Source organism: Eretmochelys imbricata, chromosome 6, assembly GCF_965152235.1.
Source record: "Eretmochelys imbricata isolate rEreImb1 chromosome 6, rEreImb1.hap1, whole genome shotgun sequence".
In the NCBI taxonomy this organism is placed as follows: Eukaryota; Metazoa; Chordata; order Testudines; family Cheloniidae; genus Eretmochelys; species Eretmochelys imbricata.
Window position 1 is genome coordinate 7330198 of NC_135577.1, and position 24693 is coordinate 7354890.

General features: G+C 47.8%; 2 protein-coding genes across 2 annotated transcripts in view; one reads left to right on the top strand and one right to left on the bottom strand.

Moving 5' to 3' along the window:
- The window catches only part of LOC144267068 (uncharacterized), a 620395-nt gene that overhangs the window by 103862 nt on the left and 491840 nt on the right, over positions 1-24693 (bottom strand). The window lies entirely within an intron of this gene.
- The window catches only part of LOC144267010 (uncharacterized), a 93811-nt gene that overhangs the window by 59793 nt on the left and 9325 nt on the right, over positions 1-24693 (top strand). The window lies entirely within an intron of this gene.

The following is a 24693-nucleotide window of genomic DNA, read 5'->3' on the forward strand; positions in this document are numbered from 1 at the left end:
CCAGTTTAAATTTAAAAAAAATCCCTATGGGGGGTTTTTGGTTTTGAAACAGCCATTGATAGGTTTTCACCTTGATTTTAGACCTACTTCAATCGAGAGAATCATAAACTGCTCATATTCTATTAAAGGAGAGATGGCAGCAAAATTCATCATACCAGTAATTTGTTGTGCCTTTTTGGTCAATCTTAAACAAACAAGTGTCTGAAACTCTAGTTAGTCTCTTTTATGAAGGCCCAGCTCAGAGGTGGTGGGAGGGGCAGGAATGCTGTCTCCCTCCCTGAACCAGTATCAATTGCACAGGATATTGCCACAAAACCTACATTTTATTGACAAATCATCTCAGCCATTCCTCTTCTGCGCTTCCTGTTTTATAATCTTCAAATCTACAAAACCTTCCCCTTGACAGTCACTGCCCAGGGGTTGCTGCAGGCAGAGGAACCTGAGCAGTAACACTGTGACCTCAGTGGTAACTCGGCCACCTGTCGCTCACCGACTCCACTAACCTGAGCGTAGACCCTGACCCTGAGGCCTGCCTTGGGCATCGCTCCCACTGAAACCTGCAGGCTCATTTGCTGACTTATGCAAATCGCCCGTGGAGAGTCAGCACTGACTGGCTGAATTAACTCCCAAGTCACAACGCCCTTCAGCTTCCAGCACCAATGTAAGGGGCACAGAGTGGAAATCAGGCTTTTCTGGCGGTGTTATTTTCCAACTGTCACCAAAATCAACAAGGTTCTTCCCACTGATGCCTAGAAATTCCCTTAAATTTTGGAATGAATTGGATGTAGCCTTCCAAAATTATGGCCTTCCAGACAGACAAAGAAATGCGGTTGAATTGAGCCTTAGGCCTCACTGCACTCAGCCAAGAGTGCCTGAGTCTCCTCCCTATTAACTCAGCAATAGCCCCCCACTTGGCCGATCAGTGTGGAGACTCTCAGGCCTGGAGGCCGAGCATTCTCTACAGAGGGGCAAAAGCCAGCACTAGTCACCACAGGAGAGCACTATGGTGGAGATCACTATCAACGCAGAGTTCCAGCCCCACCTCTTTGTGAGGGCCTCCTACAATGACAGCTGGAGCACAGCCCCACCCTCCCCAGGAAGAAGAGCAGCAGAAAGAAATGGAAGAGGAGAAAAGCCAAGAAGACACGACTTGATGAGACAAGAGGGAAGGAGGAAGAGAGAAGCAAAAAGGGACAAATTCCAAACGCCCCCAGCGAGTCTCAGATTCATAAATTCCAAGCCCAGATGGAACCTCTCTGCTCTGACTTTCTGTTTCACAGCAGCCATAGAACGTCCCTCAAAATAATTCCCACAGAAATTAGAGCAGATTTTTTTTAGAAAAACACCTAATCTTGATTTAAAAAAGGCCATTTGTGGAGGATCCAGCACAACCCTTGGTGAATTGCTCCAAATCCTGAGGTTAAAAATGCTTGCCTTATTTCTATTGTGAATTGGTCTAGCTTCAACTTCCAGCCACTGTCTGCTTATAACCATTATCTGCTAAAGCGAAGAGCCCATTAGTACATATTTGTTCCCTTAGGCTCATCCTTAACCTTGTCTTTGATTGAGCTCCTGTAGTCTGTCAGCACAAGGCATGTGTTCTAATCCTTTCATCGTTCATGTGGCTCTTCTGTGGACCGTCTCCAATTGATCAGTATCTGTCTCAAATTGTGGACACCAGAAATGGACACAACATTCCAGGAGTGGCTGCACCAGTGCCCAGTACAGAGAGATATGGAACCTCTCTCCTTCTACCTGAGAAGCTGCTAGGATAGAGTCCCCCATCTTGTACATAGAGCCTGTATTTTTTCTTACCTTCTACACAGATGATGATTTCTTTCAACAAAATCCACACAGAAATGCAAAAACTCCCAAAGAATCTCCTCCACCCCAATCCTCTCCTTGTCCTGACCGAGAGACCGGGAGATGGAGGCTTGCTGCAGCAAGGCTACAGGGGTCTCTGAGGTTCCCCCTGCCCCGTATCCCTGTCCTGCCTGGCTGTTGTCAAGGGAGCTCTGTGGGGTCACAGCCGCCTCATCACCTTTGCCCAATAGGCTGAGTTCCTGCCAAAGGCCTGTGTGAAGTCACTGACACACTCTCCTTTCCCTTGCAGGCCTGATGTCTGCCCCTGGCCAGCCCGGTTGGATGTTTGAGCTGCACCCCGGATCACCCCACTTGCTCATTATTGAATCTGGGGAGCAAGCAGGCCACCCAATAAAACAGCAGAGCCTGCTCCTCACCCCACCCTGAGTTTTCCATACAGACATAGATTGTGAAACTATTCAATCTCCTAATCCGGCCTCTATTTCATCGGCTATGAAATGTCACACACTTACCACCATATTAAGCCCAATTGCTTGAAATTCACTAAAAGGCACCTTCCAGAATGGTAACCAGTTGTGATGTGAGGATACCAGGAAACAGAGAATCCACCTCTTCCCTGGGTAATTTATTCCAGTCGTTAGTCTCCCTCACTGTCAAAAATGTGTGCCTTACTTCTCATTTGAATTTCTCTGGCTTCAACTGACAGCCCTTGGTTCTTGTGCCTTTCTTGGCTAGATCGAATTAGCCCTGCCCCGTGAAAACCGATCTCCCTGTCGTGGTGGGAGCCCCCAGCCAGGAGCACCCCAGCAGGGGCCTCCTAGCTGTATGTCTGCCGGGCTAGGGACATCAGATGTACCAGAGGCATGCAGGTGTGACTGCACTGCATCAACCCGGCATTGGGCTCAGGGGTTTGGCTTTGACAATTTATGCTCCAGCCACGTCTCTGGGTGCCCGGGCTCAGGGCTTCTAACCCCTGTGGCTGCAGCCAGGGCTGGGGTGATGAGCTCAGAACTTTCATGCCCCTCCCCACTGCTGTCTGCACTCTGGGTGCCTGGGCTTAGGGCTTCTGCCCAGCATCTGCAGCAGGGGCTCGGGGCTTCCCTTGCAGTTCCTTTTGGGGCTCAGGGGTCCATTTTTCTGGATGCCCCCAAATTGGCCCTTGCGTTAATTTGCCAGGGGACTAGTAGGTAGGAGCCCCCAGCTGAGGTGCTCTCAGCAGCAGGGACCCACCTGCACATCTTCAAACCTCCTCTAACTTCAGAAAGATTGTTGGCTGCTGCCCTCAGAGCCCAGGTCTAAAGGCAACATAGAAGTGAGCTGGCAATGCTGTGACCCCCCTACAACAACCTCTGAACTCCCCCACGATCCCATTTTGGTCGGAACCCCCACCAAACGAAATGTCATTGAGACGGATGTGTTCCCAAGGGATGTGTCATTTTAAAGGAATCAACATTTCCCAGCTGAAAAAAATGTTCTGCTGGAAAACGTTCAATGGTTTTCAGAGGGGTGGCCGCGTTCGTCTGTATCGGCAAAACGACGGGGAGCCCTTGGAGCACCTTAGAGACTAACACATTGATTTGGGCATAAGCTTCCGTGGGCCAGAACCCACTTCATCAGATGCATGGAGTGGCAAATACAGTAGCAGGTATAAAGACACAGCACAGGAAAGGATGGGCGTGGCCTTACCAAGTGGGAGGTCAGTCTAACGAGACAATTCAGTTAGGAGTAGGATACCAAGGGAGGAAAAAATCACTTTTCTCGTGGTAATGAGGGTGGCCCATTTCAAACAGTTGCCAAGAAGCTGTGAGTAACAGTAGGGGGAAATTAGACAGGAGGAAGTTAGGACTTTTGGCTTCAGAATTTTATTTTGTTTTTTTATGAGATTGTGTCTTTTATGTTTTGTGGCACACAAGCAGAGAAGTTAGAGAAAACATAAAATATTCTTGCTGGAAGTTTGCAATGTCTCGCTAATTTGTTTCTTAAGACCAGAACAATAACAAATAAGAACCCAAAAATCAGAGGGAGAGAATGTAAGCTACTGCCTGTAACAGAGAGGTGCAATTCACTGGGTACCTGCTGACTGACTGCTGCAAAGCCCCCACTGAGCTACCTAGCATGCAAGTAGGTCCAGGAACCGTGCCCCAAATTTAAAGTCACAGTATTTAATCTTAACACAACCACAAATACACCAGAGCCTCCAAATTTTCTGTTTTACAAGGTCTCTCCTTGTTTTGGAACACTGGTTTCGAAACATGCCATGGGGAATTTGAATCAAATTTCAGCTACTAATTAGCATGTGTTTGGAACAATCACTCGTGCATTCGATGTTATGTTGTTGGTTTCTTTAGGAAATTTGGGGAAACGGGAGCACTGGGAAAGCCTATTTTCCCCCCCCCACCACCCCACAGTGCACATTTGCTACCCACTGGTGCTGCCTGAGCAGTAGCATTGTGACATCAGAGATTACTCACCACTCAGCACTCCCTGCCTCCAGCTCATTGTCATACCTGGGGAGAATGACTAGCCCCCTGGCTACCATGGCAACAGCTACCTTTGACAACTGATTGCCCCCTTCTTACCAGAACATCGTCACAGAAAGGAAGTTTGTAATGAAACAGGACCAGATTGAGAGAAGCCGATAGCCTCCTGCTGGGCTCATTTGGGTTTGTACTGTGGTACGGTACAGTGTTTCTTTTCAAAGAGCAACTGTTTGCTACTTTCCTTAGTAAGGGCTAGGTGAAAATAAGATGGAAAATTCCTGCTCTTTTTCTTGGATATTGTTTATCTGCTTCTTACACATTGAGGTTTAGAGCTTAGAACTTTCACTGAAACTGAAGTTGCATAAAATGAGTTTTGTTTTAATACAGTTTAATTTAATTACTTTCACTACTGTGTTCAACACAGCATTGAGTGGTGAAAAGGGACCTGCACAAAGATAAGAATGGCAATAAAATATATACTGAAAACAACAGATGATTAAGAGCTTCTTTGTTTAAACGGCACATATACAATAGATTTTCTTTCTATTCAAAAAAAAGTAAGGAAATTAACAAACCAAAAACCCTTCATTTAAAGTTTCTTAAGTTAGCTTTCATCAATAAATTAAACCATGAAATAATTAGGAAATACAAAGTCAAGGTTTTAAAATGGATTAAAAGGTTACAAAGTTTTGCATTCTCAGGTTAGCAAATGTCCAAATAAGTGTTGCCCTGGCACCCTTAATTCAGTCCTTTTGTGCATTTGCATGATGATGCAGACTTTAATTACATGATCCCATGTTATTTTTTTCCCACAGGATCCCTGCTTTACTCAATGCACAGGATTTTCTGCTCTGGGGCTGTGTATTGAAGGAGTCTGTTGTCTGTAGGATCCCTGCCTCCTTTATTGCAGAGTTAATGTTGCCTGAGCAATGCTCATTCTGGTATTTCCTAACTTGAGAGTGCTTGACTTTGCAGTCTTTTAGTCCTTTGTGCATTTCCTAATTTTTATGGCTTACTTTACTGAGGAGACCAATCTTTATGACAAAGGTTTATTTTTTGTTTGTGATGTATCCATTATTTATCTGTTCAGTGTCAATAGTGCGTGCTTTACCCGACAGAAAAAGTAAAGACACTCCCTAATACAAAGACCTTATGATCTAAGGAAGACAAACACATACAAAGAAAGCAGGATATGTAAGAACTAGGATTTTCTTTCTTTCTTTCAGTTGATGAATAGTCATTTATTAATTATTAATTAATTTATTATTATTAATTATTATTATTATTAAAGAAAGGGTGGTGCGTTGGGGAACTTGTGTGGTGAGGTTGTTCCATGTAGAGGGAGCAATTTGAAAATACACAAAAAACGGAATGGGGAGAAAGAAACACACATGGCATTGGTGCTAGCTGTACGGGTGAAGCAGAGAGGGTGGGAGGTGATGTGGAAAAGGACTAGATTTTTGATGATGGCCTGTCCCTGTAAATAGCTCTGTAATGGGGTGGCTTGGCATTTTAAGGACTGGAGGCCTGAGCTCAGCCAACCCTAGCGGCTAAGAAGGCCCACCCGAACAGGGATCAGCTGATTCTCTTACTGATCAGCGGGGAGCAGAAGAGGAAGTGGCTGAGGGAGTTGCAGGAGCTGCAGAGAAAGGAAGGAGCAGCAAGGACGGCTAGAGACGGAGAGTTTGGCAATAACCTTGGAGGAAAGACCCCGAGAGCAGAGACTAAGGCCAGCAGCAAAATTGCCTTATGCTGTTCTTCTCCTTTTCGTTCGTTGTCTCTTGGAAAAGAAATAAAACCCGGCTGGAAGGGCCGGTGAGACTGATCTGTTGTGAGTGCAGCCGTGGAGCCCGGAGGAGGGAGAGATGGATGGCAGGGTGCTGCAGAACCACTCAGGCCACCAGGGGGTGCTTGGGAGGAGGTCATGAGCAGGGCAGGAGTGGGTTTGGAAAGAGACTGCTCTACAGGCGGGCCAAACGGGAGCCCTGAATTTGTGCACGCACCAGCTTTCCTGGTATTTCAAGTTCTAGACTCCAACCTGATTGGAAGGTGGCTGTTCAAAACCATCCATAAGTCACGTTTAATTGGGCTGCGAAGTTTCACAAGCACAAGGTCATGTTCGCAGAGTTCAAATACACTGGAAAACCAGCATCGTACATTGCAAGTGGCACCCTGGGCCGGCAAACAAGACGGAACATGACAGGTACCATTGCTGGACCAGGCTTGCTGCATGCCAGGGACCAAGTCATGCTCTCTGCCGCACTTTTACAGCCCCTTGGGAATCAGTGATGAGAATGATGTTAAACCTACTCAGGGCCATTACACCAGCAAAGTATAATCACAAAATAATGCAGTCTGGCCAGACCCTGTCCTTCCCCTGGATTGCTCCAACCTGCCTCCTATAGCAGGCCCTGGGTGGGGGAGGCAGGGGATGGGTTCTACATCAGCCACAGAGCCCATACCCCCGCAGTGGCAAAAACCTTTGCAAAACTTTTAAAGATAATGCATCTGCATGTGATTATCCCCTGTCCCCCAGAGAAATACGGTGTATTTTAATGAGTCTGCCCGTGCTTGTCTTGATGATCAGAACTCAACAGTGCTACAGGGATCCTCTCCCAAAATGATGCTATGCCAAACATAAACATACTTCCATCCTGTACTTCGAAATCAAGAAAGACAACATCTCTCGGAAGGTAGGAGTGAACACTATTTCCATTACAATAGAACTGAAATCTCCCTTTGTGAGTTACATCAGGAAATAGCTCTTTTCAGGTCACCTTGCCCAAGGCAGGAATTTGCAGAAGTCAACTAGTCATTTGTATCTGAAATGCAGCCATGTCTGTTTCAGGATAAAATTATACTCTTCAAGGGGCAAGGCTCTCTGGTGAGGACACCAGAAGATGTGGGAACAGAAAGGAGTTTGTTCTGAGTCTTTCACATGACGTCTCTCTCAGAGCAGGGGGGAGGAAGCGATAAATATTTGTACAGTGCGGCCGAGTGGGTCCATCTCTCCCCTTCCTAACTGCAACACAAGGTTCCTGCATGTCTAGCTTGGAGGTTGGGGAGGGAGGCTGTAACTGCTGCATCTGCACCATGGCCTTTGTTCTGTGGCTCGGAGGCCTTGAGTCTGCCTGGCTGGATGGCTGCTTGGCTTCTCTCTGGTTACAGCTTCCAAAGCCCTGTGACCTATGAGGGATGGTAGGGCACCACCCATAGCTCAAGTCTGTGGACACAAAAGGCTTGAGGGATCTATGCTTTAGGTTATAACACTATGATTAGAGTCCTCCCAGCTGGGTCTCTATGGAAAGAGTCCTCTAGCTCAGGGGTTTCAACCTTGGGCCGCGGCTTGTTCAGGGTAAGTCCCTGGCGGGCCGCGAGACGCTTTGTTAACCTGAGTGTCTGCAGGTTCGGACGATCGCAGCTCCCATTGGCTGGGAACGGCGAACCGCGGCCTGAACAAGCCGCGAACCAAGGTTGAGAACCCCTGCTCTAGCTCACGACACACTAGAAAGAATGGATGTAGGTGCAAACATCATTTCTTTTTCTCACGGCACAATTCATCTGAGGGCAATTATTCTGCAGCCAAAACAAAGATCTAGGATGGGAATCTTAATTGCTTAGTTTGAGGAAGTTTGAGAGTAGGAGCGATGTTTGGAGCTTTCAGGTGACTTGCCTTGAAAGACAGATACAAGCCATATATATACAAGCCCTTTTTCCCCTCCCCTTCCTTCAATGTGGATCCTCTGGAGTCTTTCCGTAAGTTGGTCCCTTTTTTCCAGCAAGTAGGGTTCACGGACTAGAGACAGCCAGAGAATGAAGATTCTTTTTTGTGACAATCTTCAAGGTTTCAAAATTTGTTTCCATTCCACAGTGGAACGAAAATAAAACCTTCCAAAAGGCTTCACAAAATTGAATTGTGTTAAAATGTCTGTTGGATGATCAAAAAGGTCAGATTTTCAATTGTCTTTTCTCTCTTTCTCCTTCTCTCTCTGGAGTTGACCAGAAAGTGCACCCGACACCTCAGAAAACTTCTGGCCGAAAACTCCACCAAAATCAACCCATCAACGTTTCTGCGTCAATGACACCGCATTCTCTGGCTAACAAAAGATATTTGCATGAAAAACGTTCTGACTAGATCTAGTATGGCCCAAACTGGGATAAATACTGAGATAAATGTTCTATTTTCTGCAGGGGGAAATATTTAGGGCCAGATTCTTAGCTGGTGTTCTCCCGGGTGCGGTGCCGATTTACACCAGCTGTATCGCTGGCCTGAAGTATCTTCACTTTATATTTGATTTTAGTTTGGAAGAAGGAATGTGAAAAGTAATTCTTGCCAATGTGATCTGAAGAGTTTGAAGTAGGTAGTGCTACATGTTAGGACAACACATATTATTTTAAATGTAAAATTAGTGAAATGGGAGAAATATTTTTGCAGACTAATTTATTCATGGCACTGCAAGTGCTCTGGGCCCCAAATGATCAAAAATTAATGTGTTTATGTCCGACCTACATAATCTTCCACCTGTAATATTAAGCCTCTGAAAATGATGACTACTGTCTCGTTGTTGCCTTGTCCTCCCCATTTCTGTGTCTGTATCCACCTGCTATCTCTTGGTTTTCTTGGTAAGCATTTTGTCATTTTGCTCTGTGTTTGTACAGCGCCTGGCACAATTGAGTCCTGACCCATGACTAGGCATGTTGGTGCTAGCACAATACAAAAAATAAGTAATAATAATAGTGGCCTACACTGTGGCATATTTATAAAATTTGAGTGATATTTTACTGTGATCCTGGTGCTAATTTTAAGCATTTGGATGATCCCATTAATTTAGAACTTCCTGTGTGGTTAAAGTAAGGCACATGCTTAAGTATCTTCCTCATCTGGGGTCTTTCAGAATAACTTCATTGATCCTAAAATGACTTTTCCATACAGTACTATCGATGTGAATAAAAGGAATACAGAGGGACCTTATGTAAGTACACGAGCTCATGAGCCCTTTTACGGCCACGTTCTTCTGGATACGGTGAGATCTGTGTGATGTTTGGATGAAACAGAGGGAGTATGAGAGACACGTCACCACATTTATTTATCCATTTAGCCTCACCTCAGTGAGGGTGCTGCTTTCTCTACCCAGATTGCCAGTGGCTGGGAGGCTGTTGGGTGATCCAGTGACTTAGGGACTGCTGATGAAGCTGGCCTGGGTTTGACAGTAAGTTCCAATCTCTCTCTCTCTCCCATGGGTCTGCAGCAGTTGAGGGACACCTGGGTTGTTTACAGGTGCTGTGGGTTAGAGATAAGTGATGGCCTGTTGGGAGCAGGGAACTTAAAAAGACAGACACCAGTTTTAATCTTTATATTGTTGCTTTAATAAAAGCCAGGAAGCTATTGTGCACACTGTGCAGCTGATGCCGAAATTAGGAAGGTTTTGGAATCGTGGCCAACACCTAGAGGGCAGTAACCAGCTGACTGGAGCTGGCCGCCAGCCCGTAGCACTAGGCCAACAAACATCAGTTATTATAGCGTTAGGTGATATCCTGTGCTCACTGCCTATCATGTTTGCCTGTGCTCCCCTGATCTGTCTTTCTGTAAACATCTGTTGTCTTTTGTCTTGTAAATATATGGTAAGCTCTTTAGGACGGAGACCATCCTTTTGTTCTGTGTTTGTACAGCTCCTAGCGCCACCAGGTCCTGGTCAGCAACTGGGGCCCCCTGGTGCGAAAGCAATAGAAATAATACATAATATTTATTATCCCAGCAGCTAAGAATCAAGCTAAGGCAATGGCTGGAAACAATGACACAAGGGTGACTAGGTTGGTTTTCATCGGACTAACAAATCCTCCAGTGCTTATCGTCCATGCTTTTTGTAGTGTTTTTACTAATCTATTTTATCACCCTGCTGGGGAATTTAGGGATGATTTTGGTAATTCTGATCAACTCCCATCTCCACAAACTCATGTGCTTCTTCCTCAGCAACCTGTCGTTCCTAGACACCTGTTATTTCTCCACCATTGCTCCCAATATCCTGGTCAATTTCTTAGTGGAGAGCAAAGCCATATCTTAGAGCAGGTTCATTACGCAATATGGCTTCTTTGCTGTAGTTGCCACCACTGAGATCTTCCTCATAGCCGCCATGGCGGACGATCGTTATATGGTCATCTGAAATCCACTGCTCTACATGGTCAGCATGACCAAGAAGGTCTGCCTGATGCTGTCACTGGGTCCTACTTCTGGGGCTTTGTGAATGCTTTGATACACACAAGTGGTTTGTTGAGATTATCCTTTTGTGACTCCAATGTCATCAATCACTTTTTCTGTGACCTCACCCCTCTCCTGAAACTCTCCTGCAGCAGCATTCATAGGAATTTGATGCTGGTTTTTGTCTTTGGCAGTTTGTTTGAAATGAGCACTTTTCTGATCATCGTTTCATACATTATCATCATCATAGCCATGCTGAGGATCCGCTCTGCTGAGGGCAGGCGCAAGGCCTTCTCCACCTGCGCCTCCCATCTGACAGCTGTTGCCAAATTCCACGGGACGATTCTCTTCATGTATTTCCAATCGAGTGCCAGCTACTCGCTGGATACAGATAAAATGGCATGGCAGGGACCTCCGCGGAGCTGCTGCAATCGAGCATCCACAGCCAGAAGAGAGACAATGGGAAACGTGCTGAGATGGCTGTCCACAGCAGCAGCAGCCGTCTCATAAAGCTCTGCTCATGCTCTAGCCAACAGGTTTTGAATTACAGTGTAGACATACCCAGAGAGTGCATCCAAAAGCATCCCCTGGTTGTTCTCTACATTTAGAGATAGTGACTGGAATATTTACTCCTACCTTGCAACGCTCTGGGAAACAGAGTTAGTGATCAGAATAAGATGCACTGTGGAAATTTAGAAAATTCAGAGCCCGTGTCTAAAGGCATGACATCAATGGGGATGAAAACAGATACACCAAGTTAGGCATCTGCTTAAATGCTGTGTTGAACAAGGATTTCCTGATGAATCAGCGTTTTAGTAATATGACTGACATCTAGGATCTTACAGCATTCAATGTACCTAGGGCATTGAATAGGGATAGCCAACAAATATTGTGACAGGGTCAGGCCAGATGGCTACAGGAGAGTGATAGAAGGCAGATATATTAGCCCCAGGTTAAGTAGGTCCCTTTTCCCTGGGTGAGGTAACAGGGAAGGTTCCAGAACAATCAGGAACCTTCTGGAGATAATTAAGACAGACAGGCTGATTAGAACACCTGCAGCCAATCAAGAAGCTGCTAGAATCAATTAAGGCAGGCTAATCAGGGCACCTGGGTTTAAAAAGGAGCTCATTTCAGTTTGTGGTGCGCGTGTAAGGAGCTGGGAGCAAGGGGCACTAAGGAGCTGAGAGTGAGAACGCGGACCGTTGGAGGACTGAGGTGTACAAGCATTATCAGACACCAGGAGAAAGATCCTATGGTGAGGATAAAGAAGGTGTTGGGAGGAGGCCATGGGGAAGTAGCCCAGGGAGTTGTAGCTGTCGCACAGCTGTTCCAGGAGGCACTCTAAACAGCTGCATTCCACAGGGAATCCGGAGTAGAGGGTGGGCCCGTGTTCCCCACAAACCTCCCAACTCCTGGTCAGACACAGGAGGAGTTGACCTGCCGGACTGTGGGTTCACGAAAGCGGCCAAACCGAGGGCTGCCGTGAAGCTCCAAGACGAGCAAATCCGCCAATAAGTGCAAGACCCACCAAGGTAGAGGAGGAACTTTGTCACAATATATAACTCAGGTGATACTTTTCACGTCTTTGTGCAAATGCCCTGGCTTCCCATCCCATAGCAATGGTGGGATTCCAATCTCCTACCACCCTTCCCCATTAGTTACTCTGAATTACACTATGATAGGAATTCACGGAGTAAACGTTTTCCTCTCTGTCATTTTCATTACTGTATCTTTCACATCCTTGTTCCTTAGGCTTTAGATCAGGGGGTTCATGTCTACATGTGGCCATGATTTTACTTACCTATTAGTGTAGGTTGTTTAGCCTGTTCCTGGACACATGTGGTAGATCTGCTGCTGGCCATCTCTGAGATGTAGGTCCTTCATCCACACAAGGACATGGCACATCAAGGTCAATCCAGCAGCTCCCATCCGGTCTTCACCTCCAGAATGGACAGTGAGCCCTAGCCTCACCAGAGAAAGGCAGGGTGGTGTTTTTCAGGGGAATCTGCTGGAGCTCACGTCTCCCCTGCTCCACCTCACACCCCCTAAGGGTTTTCCAAAAATACCACTAATCTCGGATAAACAAAGCAGCTCAGATGAGGTCAGTGTCGGTGGATTTACGGAGCAGAGAAGAGAAGAAGAGATTTCTCCCCTGCTCTAGGGAGATTCCCACAGGAAAAGTATCTGATGGGGGTGGGGGTGTGGGCAATGGAAACCCCCAACCCCTTGAATGGCAGGAAATCAGGACTCGGGGAGTTAAGGGGCGTCTCTGTCCTGCTGCAGGGAGCAGGCCTGGAGAGCAGAAAGGGCAGTAGTGGCATTGTAGGAAAGACAGTGACTTCTACCTATGAAGGTGGCTGAAGCTTCTTGCAGACATTAGAGTCGAAGATCCTCACACCTCCTTTGGGGATCCTTTTCCTAGGAATAAAATGAGAACACCACACAGAGAATGGGGGAGGTTTAGGTTGGATATTAGGAAAAACTTTTTCACTAGGAGGGTGGTGAAACACTGGAATGTGTTGCCTAGGGAGGTGGTGGAATCTCCTTCCTTAGAAGTTTTTAAGGTCAGGCTTGACAAAGCCCTGGCTGGGATGATTTAATTGGGGATTGGTCCTGCTTTTGAGCAGGGGGTTGGACTAGATGACCTCCTGAGGTCCCTTCCAACCCTGATATTCTATGATTCTCTGATTCTATGAATGACAGCTGTATCCCAGGTCTTGGATCTAGGGATAAGGGATGCTCTCAGCCAGGCTAGGTACCAGGAACCTGATCATTGCCCATTGTGATGGGCAATCACAATTACCCAGATGTGCCAATCAAAGGAGGCAGGAGTCGCCCTCAGTTCCCACTGATTTCACTGATTTGGGGTGGGGGTGTTCAGCACGTGGCAGGTTCTGCTCTCCCGAAAGACTCTCGACGTGGGAAACAATCTCCGACAAGGGAAGGACTGGGAGCCCTGTTTCTGGGCAATTCCCCCCACACTGGGGATGGCTCTGGAGAACTCCACTCACTTGCTCTAGATGGGATGGAGCTGGGTGGCAGATGCTCACTGATGGTCCGTAATTTGCCCTCCTCCTCGATCTCCCACACCCAGGCGGGCTGGAAAGGGTGCTGCACAATGCCCTGCCAGCAGGGCAGGGGATAGAAGCCAGGAGATCGAAAGGGGCTGTGAAAACAAGATGATGTTTTATTGCCAGGGGATGCATGAACCCAGGCTAGCAGCCGGGGGTTCAGAACACTGACCTACGGCCAGCAGCACACCTCCCATCTCCAGGTCTCCTTGTACCTCACGCACATTCCTGAAGCGTGATGACCCATGGGCTGTAGAGGAGTGTCCCCAGCCCCACTGATGGAGACAGAGGCCTGGGCAGGAGAAGCCACTGCCTCAGGGTCACACTGGGAGTCAGAGATAGAGCCAGGGATGGAGCCCAGGAGTCCTTTGTCCAGGCTCCCGCACTAACCACTAGAAGAACACTCCCTTCCAGCGCTGGGACGTGCCAGCGGGCCTCGATTCCCAGTCTCCCTGGCTCTGAGTGTGACCTGTTGTAGTGACTGAGGCAGGGGTTGGGAGTCAGGACTCCTGGCTTTCATTGGTGGTTTTCCTCTATTCCCAGTCTCCCTGGCTCTGAGTGTGACCAATGGAGGTGGTGGAATCTTCATCCTTAGAGATTTGTAAAGCCCAGCTTGAATTAAATTTGAAATTGACAACCTTTATTTAGGGCGAAATCTATGACAATCTCTTAAATAATTTAAATAGAAGAGAAAAAATAACATGAAGGGGAACATGTTCACTCCCAACTTTTAAAGACAGTCACACCACTGACGTGATAGCTAAGGCCCTGGAAGCAAAGTTAGCTGAAATGCTAACCCAGCTTTGGACAGCAGTAGCTTCCTCTTTTATGGAGGCCCAGCTCAGAGGTGGTGGGAGGGGCAGGAATGCTGTCTCCCTCCCTGAACCAGTATTAATTGCACAGGATATTGCCACAAAACCTACATTTTATTGACAAATCATCTCAGCCATTCCTCTTCTGCGCTTCCTGTTTTATAAGTTTCAAATCTACAAAACCTTCCCCTTGACAGTCACTGCCCAGGGGTTGCTGCAGGCAGAGGAACCTGAGCAGTAACACTGTGACATCAGTGGTAACTTGGCCACCTGTTGCTCACCGACTCCACCAACCTGAGCGTAGACCCTGACCCTGAGGCCTGCCTTGGGCATCGCTCCCACTGAAACCTGCAGGCTCATTTGCTGACTTATGCAAATCGCCCGTGGAGAGTCAGCACTGACTGGCTGAATTAACTCCCAAGTCACAACGCCCTTCAGCTTCCAGCACCAATGTAAGGGGCACAGTGCGGAAATCAGGCTTTTCTGGCGGTGTTGTTTTCCAATTGTCACCAAAATCAACAATGTTCTTCCCACTGATGCCTAGAAATTCCCTTAAATATTGGAATGAATTGGATGTAGCCTTCCAAAATTATGGCCTTCCAGACAGACAAAGAAATGCCGTTGAATTGAGCCTTAGGCCTCACTGCACTCAGCCAAGAGTGCCTGAGTCTCCTCCCTATTAACTCAGCAATAGCCCCCCTCTTGGCCGATCAGTGTGAAGACTCTCAGGCCTGGAGGCCGAGCAATCTCAACTAGTCACCACAGGAGATCACTATAGTGGAGATCACCATCAGCGCACAATTCCAGCCCCACCTCTTCGTGAGGGCCTCCTACAATGACAGCTGGAGCACAGCCCCACCCTCCCCAGGAAGAAGAGCAGCAGAGAAAAGAGAAGAAGAGACAAGAGGGAAGGAGGAAGAGAGAAGCAAAAAGGGACAAATTCCAAACGCCCCCAGCGAATCTCAGATTCATAAATTCCAAGCCCAGAAGGAACCACTCTGCTCTGACTTTCTGTTTCACATCGGCCATAGAACATCCCTCAAAATAATTTCCATAGGAATTAGAGCAGACTTTTTTTTAGAAAAACACCTAATCTTGATTTTAAAAAAGGCCAGTTGAGAGGATTCAGCACATCCCTCGGTGAATTGCTCCAAACGCTGAGGTTAAAAATGCTCTTCTTATTTCCAATGTGAATTGGTCTAGCTTCAGCTTCCAGCCACTATCTGCTCATAACCTTTATCTGCTAAAGTGAAGAGCCCATTAGTAAATATTTGTTCTCTTAGGCTCATCCTTAACCTTCTCTTTGATTGAACTCCTGTAGTCTGTCAGCACAAGGCATGTGTTCTAATCCTTTCATCGTTCATGTGGCTCTTCTGTGGACCCTCTCCAACTGATCAGCATCTGTCTCAAATTGTGGACACCAGAAATGGACACAATATTCCAGGAGTGGCTGCACCAATGCCCAGTATGGAGAGATATAGAACCTCTCTCCTTCTACCTGAAAAGCTGCTAGGATAGAGTCCCCCATCTTGTAGAGAGAGCCTGTATTTTTTCTTACCTTCTACACAGATGATGATTTCTTTCAACAAAATCCACACAGAAATGCAAAAACTCCCAAAGAATCTCCTCCACCCCAATCCTCTCCTTGTCCTGACCGAGAGACCGGGAGATGGAGGCTTGGTGCAGCAAGGCTACAGGGGTCTCTTAGGTTCCCCCTGCCCCGCATCCCTGTCCTGCTGGGCTGTTGTCAAGGGAGCTCTGTGGGGTCACAGCCGCCTCATCACCTTTGCCCAATAGGCTGAGTTCCTGCCAAAGGCCTGTGTGAAGTCACTGCCATGCTCACCTTTCCCTTGCAGGCCTGATGTCTGCCCCTGGCCAGCCTGGTTGGATGTTTGAGCTGTACCCCGGATCACCCCACTTGCTCATTATTGATTCTGGGGAGCAAGCAGGCCACCCAGTAAAACAGCAGAGCTTGTTCCTCACCCCACCCTGAGTTTTCCATAAAGACATAGATTGTGAAACTATTCGATCTCCTAATCCGGCCTCTATTTCATCGGCTATGAAATGTCACACACTTACCACCATATTAAGCCCAATTGCTTGAAATTCACTAAAAGGCACCTTCCAGAATGGTAACCAGTTGTGATGTGAGGATACCAGGAAACAGAGAATCCACCTCTTCCCTGGTTAATTTGTTCCAGGGTGGTTTGTTTGTTGGTGGCTGTGTTCTATACCCTTGTGATCCCCATGCTGAACCCCCGATCTACAGCCTGAGGAACAAGGAGGTGAAGGACGCCTTGAGACAGAGACAGATTTACAATGAAACACAGGGTGCCCAGGCACAGGGCCCCCCCAGTGAGAGGGGGCCCCAGGGCTGGGCAGCTGCGAGGGCAGAAGTTTGATCCTGCCAGCTCCTGGGGTTCCTGCTGCAGGCTCCGCCCCAAACCAGCAACTAAGCTCCCCTCCCTGCCTCCTCCCCCAAACGTGCCGCGTTCCCGCCCCTTCCTCTCCCGCTCCCTCCCAGTGCTTCCCCCGCTGCCGAACAGCTGTTTGCCGGCGTTCAGGTCGCTCCGGGAGAGAGGGGGAGGAGCAGGGCCGCAGGGGGCTGGGAACGGAGGCGGAGAAGAGGCGGAGGCGGGGCCTTGGGGAAGGGGGTGGAATCGGGGCAGGGCAGACCAAAGGCAGGGCCCCCGTACTCCCCCTACACATACCCCACCCAGCCCCCTGCCATGAGCCACTCAGGGCAGGGGGCTGGGGGTGTGGGCTGAGGTTGTGGGGGTGCTCCCAGCCCCCTGCCCTGACTCTGCACCCTCTCACAAATCCCCAGCCCCCTGCCCTCCCTGACTGCTGCAGCCCCCCACATACCCAGCCCCCCCACCCCATGCCCTGAATCCTGCACCCCCCTACATCCCCACCCCTAACCTGAGCACCAACTGGGAACTCCAGCACTCCCTCACACAAAAAACTCCCAGCCCTGACTCCTGCAGCCCCCTCATACACCCCCTGCCTGCCGCCCCCCCCATCCCCACCTGCACCCCTCGCACCAAACGGGAGCTGCCCCAGGTCAGCGTTCCACACCCCAACCTCCTTCCCCAACCCTGAGCCCCCTCCCACACCCTAACTCCTGGTTAGACCCTGCACCCCAACCCTCAGCCTGCACCTGCAGCCTAACTCCCTCCCAGACCCTGCACCCTCAGCCCTGAGCCTCCTCCTGCACCCTAAGTCCTGGCCAGACCCTGCACCCCAAATTTTTTTACATTTTCTTTTCATAAAGCGCTTTTATCCCAAGTGCTTTACAGTAGTTAGCTAACGGTAGAAACAATATTTGGAAAGATCATTAAGTGGTCCGCCGCAACCCTCAGCAATCTTCAAGTGGTCTGTGGAAAAATAAGTTAGACTACAAAAACAGTCAAGTACCTCACTTTATTTTCATTTACTTCCTTTGACTTATAGGAGGAGGATGAAGAAAAAGAAAGAATGAAAAAGGGGAGCGGGGGGGAGAGATAAGAGAGAATGTTCTTTTTCTTGGCTGGGTCCCAAGGAGGGGCCCCAATAATGAAGCTGGGCACAGGGCCCCAATAACTCTAAATCCGCCACTGCCCCCAGCCCCTCCCGCGCGCCGGTGGGCCCCGCAGATCGGCACCTGCCCCTCCCTGCCGCAATCAGCTGTTTCGCGGCATGCAGGGAGGCCGGGAGGGAGGAGCAAGGACGCGGCGCGCTTGGGGGAGGAGGTGGAATTGGGTGGGAGGAGGCGGGGCGGGGACAGAGCCTGGGGTAGAGCTGGGGGTCGAGCACCCACCAGCACTTTGAAAAGTCGGCACCTGTGGCTAAACCCGCTTGCAATGGGTTCCATGCTCCCTGGCTCTTCCGCAGCTGCCGCCTGTGGGGTTAATAGGCCTCCAGCAAGGGGACTGTTGGCTCCTGACTGAAACTCAGTGGGGCTTTTGGTTGCCATCTCCCTGTGCCAAAAGAAAGGGGAACGGTCAATGAGTAGGGCTCTACCAAGTTCGCGGCCGTGAAAAACGCATCACAGACCGTGAAATCTGGTCTTTTATGTGCCCTGTACTGTACAGATTTCACAGGGGAGAGCAGCGTTTCTCAAATTGGGGGTCCTGACCCAAAAGGGAGTTGCAGGGAGGTCACAAGGTTATTTTAGGGGGATCAGGGTAGTGCCACCCTTCCTTCTGTGCTACCTTCTGAGCTGGGTGGCTGGAGAGCGATGGCTGTTGGCTGGGCACCCAGCTCTGAAGGCCGCACCCTGCCACCAGCAGCGCAGAACTAAGGGTGGCCATACCATACCATGCCACCCTGACTCCTGCATTGCTGCCTTCACAGCTGGGCGGCCAGAGGGTGGCGGCTGCTGACCGAGGGCCCAGGGCTGCAGGCAGCAGCGCAGGAATAAGAATGGCCTGGTATGGCATTGCCACCCTGACTTCTTTGCTGCTGCTGGCGGCGGCTCTGCCTTCAGAGCTGGGCTCCCTGCCAGCAGCCGCCACTCTCCAGCTCCCAGCTCTGAAGGCAGGGCCGCCCCCAGCAGCTGCACAGAAGTAAGGGCAGCAGGACCGCAACCCCCCCTACAATAACCTTGTGACCCCTCCCCACAACTCCTTTCTGGGTCAGGACCCCTACATTGACACTACCGTGAAATTGCAGATTTAAATAGCCGAAATCATTTAAATTTGATTTTTAAAATCCTATGACTATGAAATTGACCAAAATGGACCATGAATTTGGTAGGGCCCTACCAATGAGAAATCAAGGTCCCCAGGGCCAATGGGGAGAAGCCAACGCTCCAGCTCGGCCTGATTGACAGGGCAAGCAGGCTAATGAGGGAGTCAGGAGCCCAGGGCCTGTCCTCAGGGTGAGCTGGAGCTGACGGAGGCGGAGCAGAGCTGAGCTGGGGGCAGAGCTGCCCAGCAGCCAGAACCAGAGGGGCCAGAGAAGCAGCCCAGGGGAGCTCAGGGGAGCTGAGCCAGAGCCGAACAAGAGCAGTGCTGAGGCAGGGGGAGCTGGAGCAGCCACGTGGATGGGGAGCCAGGGCTGAGCTACAGCGGGGAGCTACGGACCCAGAGCTGGGGAGCAGACGCCGGCCATGAGCCGCTGGGAAGTGCGAGTGGAGGCCCTGGGCAGGGAGATGCCACCAGACAAAAGGACTTGCAGGCCGGACTTCAGGGGCACCATTTAGGGAGGGCAGCAGGGGCATCTGCTTTCCCTGCCCCTGAGTTTTGTACCACATTTGGTGAAGTCTGCAGCAGGAGGGAAAATGCTGACCCCTATTCCCCCGCCCCGCTGCTGCCCTATTCCACTGCTGTCTGCAGCTGCCACGCTGCCCCCGCTCCCCCACCATGGAGCCACTGCTGGCCAAGCTGCTCAGGACCGGGAGCCTGCCTCCTGCTGCACAGAGCTAGGTGGGGGCTGATGTCAGGGTGTCCCCCTGCCCATGTAACCAGTCTCCATTGAGCTGGGGTGCGGGGACGGAGCCTGTCTTGGCTGGTGCCTCTGGCTCTGATGTGGGAGTTGCTGCTGTACTGAACAAGCTTTCAGGCTCCTGAGTGCTCGGCTTAAAGAGACAGCTGGCTGACACACTCACTCAGGCACATGCTCACTCCCCCCGCAACACACACCCAGTCTCCCTCGCACTCCCCACCCAAAAAACACACACTCACACGCAGTCTCCCTCACATGCGTCCCACAACAGACACGCTTTCTCTCTTTCTCACACACACTTGTAGTGGTGCTATTATTACATCTGGATACTTCCTGTCAAAACGTACATATGTTCTCTGCCATTTTATTTTGTCAACGTTCGCTAAGGATTACAGTGCTGTTACTTTACAGTTTTTTGCCTGGTCTGTGCATTTCACAATTTTATTTCTCTCTTATGATTAAATTTAATTCTGAGCAGTGAGTTCTAAAATGCCGAACCTGTCCTGGCTGGAGTAATTATCCTTATTACTTTTATTACCAAATTATGCTTTTGTCATTCATTGATTAAAGTGGTACAATCAAATAATAATATCCTTCTAGAATGTAAATTTATCTTGTACTCGCCTTAGCAGAGCCAGTTTAAAACAACATTAGCTAAACACAGAACCTTAGACGCTGCAGATGAAGGTCGCTTATTTTCAAATTGTATTTTTAGTTATCTCTGTAAAATAACTTAAAATTTGTACAAAAATTAATGTGGTTCCAAGTAATGATGGAGTCAAATGTTAGTGAGTTACGTACATGATTTACACTGATAAACATAAATGCCAAAATAATTAGAAAAATAAATTTGTTTCCTTAATAAAAGAGGGGAAAAAACTTAACCACGCATGTTAAAATTAAATACGTTTTTAGTGGAGTGAAAAACAGATGACTAAAATGGAGTGGATAATGGCCGTAACACAGAGTGTGTCTGTTAGAGAAAGTAAGCAGATTTTATTTATCTCTACTAAAGATAGTGTACAAAGTATCAAACTTGTGTTTCTGATATCTGTGTCAAGGCTCCAAAACCGATACCTCAAGCTTTGGGACTGGGACTATCTTGCTATGTTATCTCCTGATTGATTTAAATTTGCAAAAAAATATATACAAACACCAATTAAAGCCATATTTTAAGTTTATATTAGGGCTGTCAATTAATCGCCATTAATTCACGCGATTAAACTCAAAAAATTAATCGCAATTTAAAAAATGTATCGCAATTAATCGCCGTTTTATTAAATATTTTGGATATATTTTCATATATACTGTATTTTGTGTTGTAATTGAAATCAAAGTGTATCTTATTTTTGATTACAAATATTTGCACTGTAAAAATGATAAACAAAAGAAATAGTATTTTTAATTCACCTCATACAAGTACTGTCGTGCAATCTCTTTGTTGTGAAAGTTCCACTTACAAATGTAGATTTATTTCTTTTTGTTACATAACTGCGTTAAAAAATTTACAGGAAATAATGCTACCCGCTTCTTGTTTACAATGTCACCTGAAAGTGAGAACAGGCATTCACATGGCAATGCTGTAGCCGGCGTCGCAAGATATTTAGGTGCCAGATGCGCTAAAGATTCATATGTCCGGGACCACCATTCCAGAGGACATGCTTCCATGCTGATGACGCTCATTAAAAAAAAAGTGTTAATTACATCTATGACTGCACTCGTTGGGGGAGAATTGCATGTCCCCTGCTCTGTTTTACTCACATTCTGCCATATATTTCATGTTTTAGCAGTCTCAGGTGATGACCCAGCATGTTGTTCGTTTTAAGAACACTTTCACTGCAGATTTGACAAAACACAAAATAAGATACTAATGTGAGATTTCTAAAGATAGCTACAGGACTCAACCCAATGTTTAAGAATCTGAAGTGCCTTCCAAAATCCGAGAGGGACGAGGTGTGGAGCATGCTTTCAGAAGTCTTAAAAAAGCGACACTCCAATGCAGAAACTACAGAACCCGAACCACTAAAAAAGAAAATCAACCTTCCGCTGGTGGCATCTGACTCAGGTAATGAAAATGAATATGCGTCGGTCCAGACTGCTTTGGATTGTAATTGAGCAGAACCCGTCATCAGCATGGATGCATGTCTTCTGGAATGGTGATTGAAGCATGAAGGAACATATGACTCTTTAATGCATCTGGCACGTAAATATCTTGCGACGCCGGCTACAAACAGTGCCATGCGAACGCCTGTTCTCACTTTCAGGTGACATTGTAAACAAGAAGTGGGCAGCATTATCTCCTGTAAATGTAAACAAAGTTGTTTGTCTGAGCAATTGGCTGAACAAGAAGTAGGCCTGAATGGACTTGCAGGCTCTAAAATTTGACATTGCTTTATTTTTGAATGCAGTTTTTTACAGTGCAAATATTTGTAATAAAAAATAAATATAAAGTGAGCAGTGTACACTGTATTCTGTGTTGTAATTGAAATCAATATATCTAAAAATGTAGAAACTGTAAAAATATTTAAATAAATGGTATTCTATTGTTTAATCTTGCGATTAATTTCAATTAATTTTTTTCATCACTTGACAGCCCTAGTTTTTTCCTTTCTTTATATAAGAATTAGATAGGAACACTATCAGCTAATTTCTAAGTTATTATCTGCAAAATACCTAGAGTTTTCAGGTGCCTAGTAGCCCCTGGAATCACGGTTAAAGTTGTCATGCCTCCCCCACCCCCAAAAAATCTGAAATGGTGTCCCTGCCAGACTCGGAGGGGGGACGTGAACCAGACAGGAGGGCTGACACTGCGAAGAAGAGTCCTGCCACCTAGATCCTGAGGGCATGTGGCCACCACCAGAGCAGGTGTCTGACCCATAGTGTCACCGCAGCACAGACAGGGCCTAGGAAGGAGGCCTGGGATGTGTGAGGAACAGACTGTGACCTTTCCTTACATCCCAAAGACTGCTGTTTGTGGTGTCCCCTTGCCCCAAGGGTGGGATTACTTGTTTCCTTTAACAATTCTTTAGCCTTAAATTTTTTTCTTTAATTTTTTGTTTGTTTAATAAACTGTATTTGCTTTGAATGATATGTATTGATCGGTGAGTCAGGGAAGTGTCTGGTGTGAAGAGAGCACCCTGGAATGGGGACAACTTTGTCCCCATCCTAAGTGACCATGACAAGACTGGGAATCAAGCCGCCCAGGAATCCTGGGTCCAAGCTTGTAGGGTTTGCGAGGACTCTGCCATATGGGAGGAAGGAAGGGGAGTCCTTGAAGTCAGGCAGGCCTAAAAGTAAAGGGAGTTGGTAGCCAATTCTGAAGCCAGGAAAGTTCCCCAAAATAGCGGGACCATCCCCCTGCTTACACCACCCCAACCCCTTCCAGACCTGTGTGGGCTGGACACCCCATCATGACTGCAAAAAAAGACAGTTGTTACACAGTGTTTGGACAGCTACAAATAATCCAGTTGATAATTCCACTGCTGGTAGGAGGCCTAGCCCTGAACAAGGGCAGGTTCAAAGGGAAGACTTGGATGTGAAGCTGTTCCTAGTGCTAATGACACCAGGTCAGATGCACTCAATTAACTGAAACTAGAGCAAAGGTCTCACTGCCAAAAAGACATGTACACTGGAAAAGGTAGAGCTGGGATATCAACCTTTTCTTTTGGTCTTGAAAGAGGAACAGTTAAATCTGGACCTGGTAGAAGCTCAAACAAAGAGGGCTGCATTAACGCTTTGTTAATTCATACTCATGAGAAAATCGGATACACCTTTCATAGAATCATAGAATATTATAGTTGGAAGGGACCTCTGGAGGTCATCTAGTCCAACCCCCTGCCCAGAGCAGGACCAATCCCCAACGAAATCATCCCAGCCAGGGCTTTGTCAAGCCTGACCGTAAAAACTTCTAAGGAAAGGGATTCCACCACCTCCCTAGGTAATGCATTCCAGCGTTTCACCACCCTCCTAGTGAAAAAGTTTTTCCTAATATCCAACCTAAACCTCCCCCACTGCAACTTGAGACCATTACTCCTCGTTCTGTCATCTGCTACCACTGAGAACAGTCTAGATCCATCCTCTTTGGAACCCCCTCTCAGGTAGTTGAAACCAGCTATCAAATCCCCCCTCATTCTTCTCTTCCGCAGACTAAACAATCCTAGTTCCCTCAGCCTCTCCTCATAAGTCATGTGTTCCAGTCCCCTAATCATTTTTGTTGCCCTCTGCTGGATGTTCTCCAATTTTTCCACATCCTTCCTGTAGTGTGGGGCCCAAAACTGGACACAGTACTCCAGATGAGGCCTCACCAATGTGGAATAAAGGGGAACCATCACGTCCCTCAATCTGCTGGCAATGCCCCTACATATACATCCCAAAATGCCATTGGTCTTCTTGGCAACAAGGGCACACTGTTGATTCATATCCAGCTTCTCGTCCACTGTAACCCCTAGGTCCTTTTCTGCAGAACTGCTGCCTAGCCATTCGGTCCCTACTCTGTAGCGATGCATGGGATTCTTCTGTCCTATGTGCAGGACTCTGCACTTGTCCTTGTTGAACCTCATCAGATTTCTTTGGGCCCAATCCTTTAATTTGTCTAGGCCCCTCTGTATCCTATCCCAACCCTCAAGCGTATCTACCTCTCCTCCCAGTTTAGTGTCATCTGCAAACTTACTGAGAGTGCAATCCACACCATGCTCCAGATCATTAATGAAGATATTGAACAAAACCGGCCCCAAGACCGGCCCTTGGGGCACTCCGCTTGATACCGGCTGCCAACTAGACATGGAGCCATTGATCACTACCCATTGAGCCCGACAATCTAGCCAGCTTTCTATCCACCTTAGAGTACATGGCAGAGGGGCATTGCTGGCATATGATGGCATATA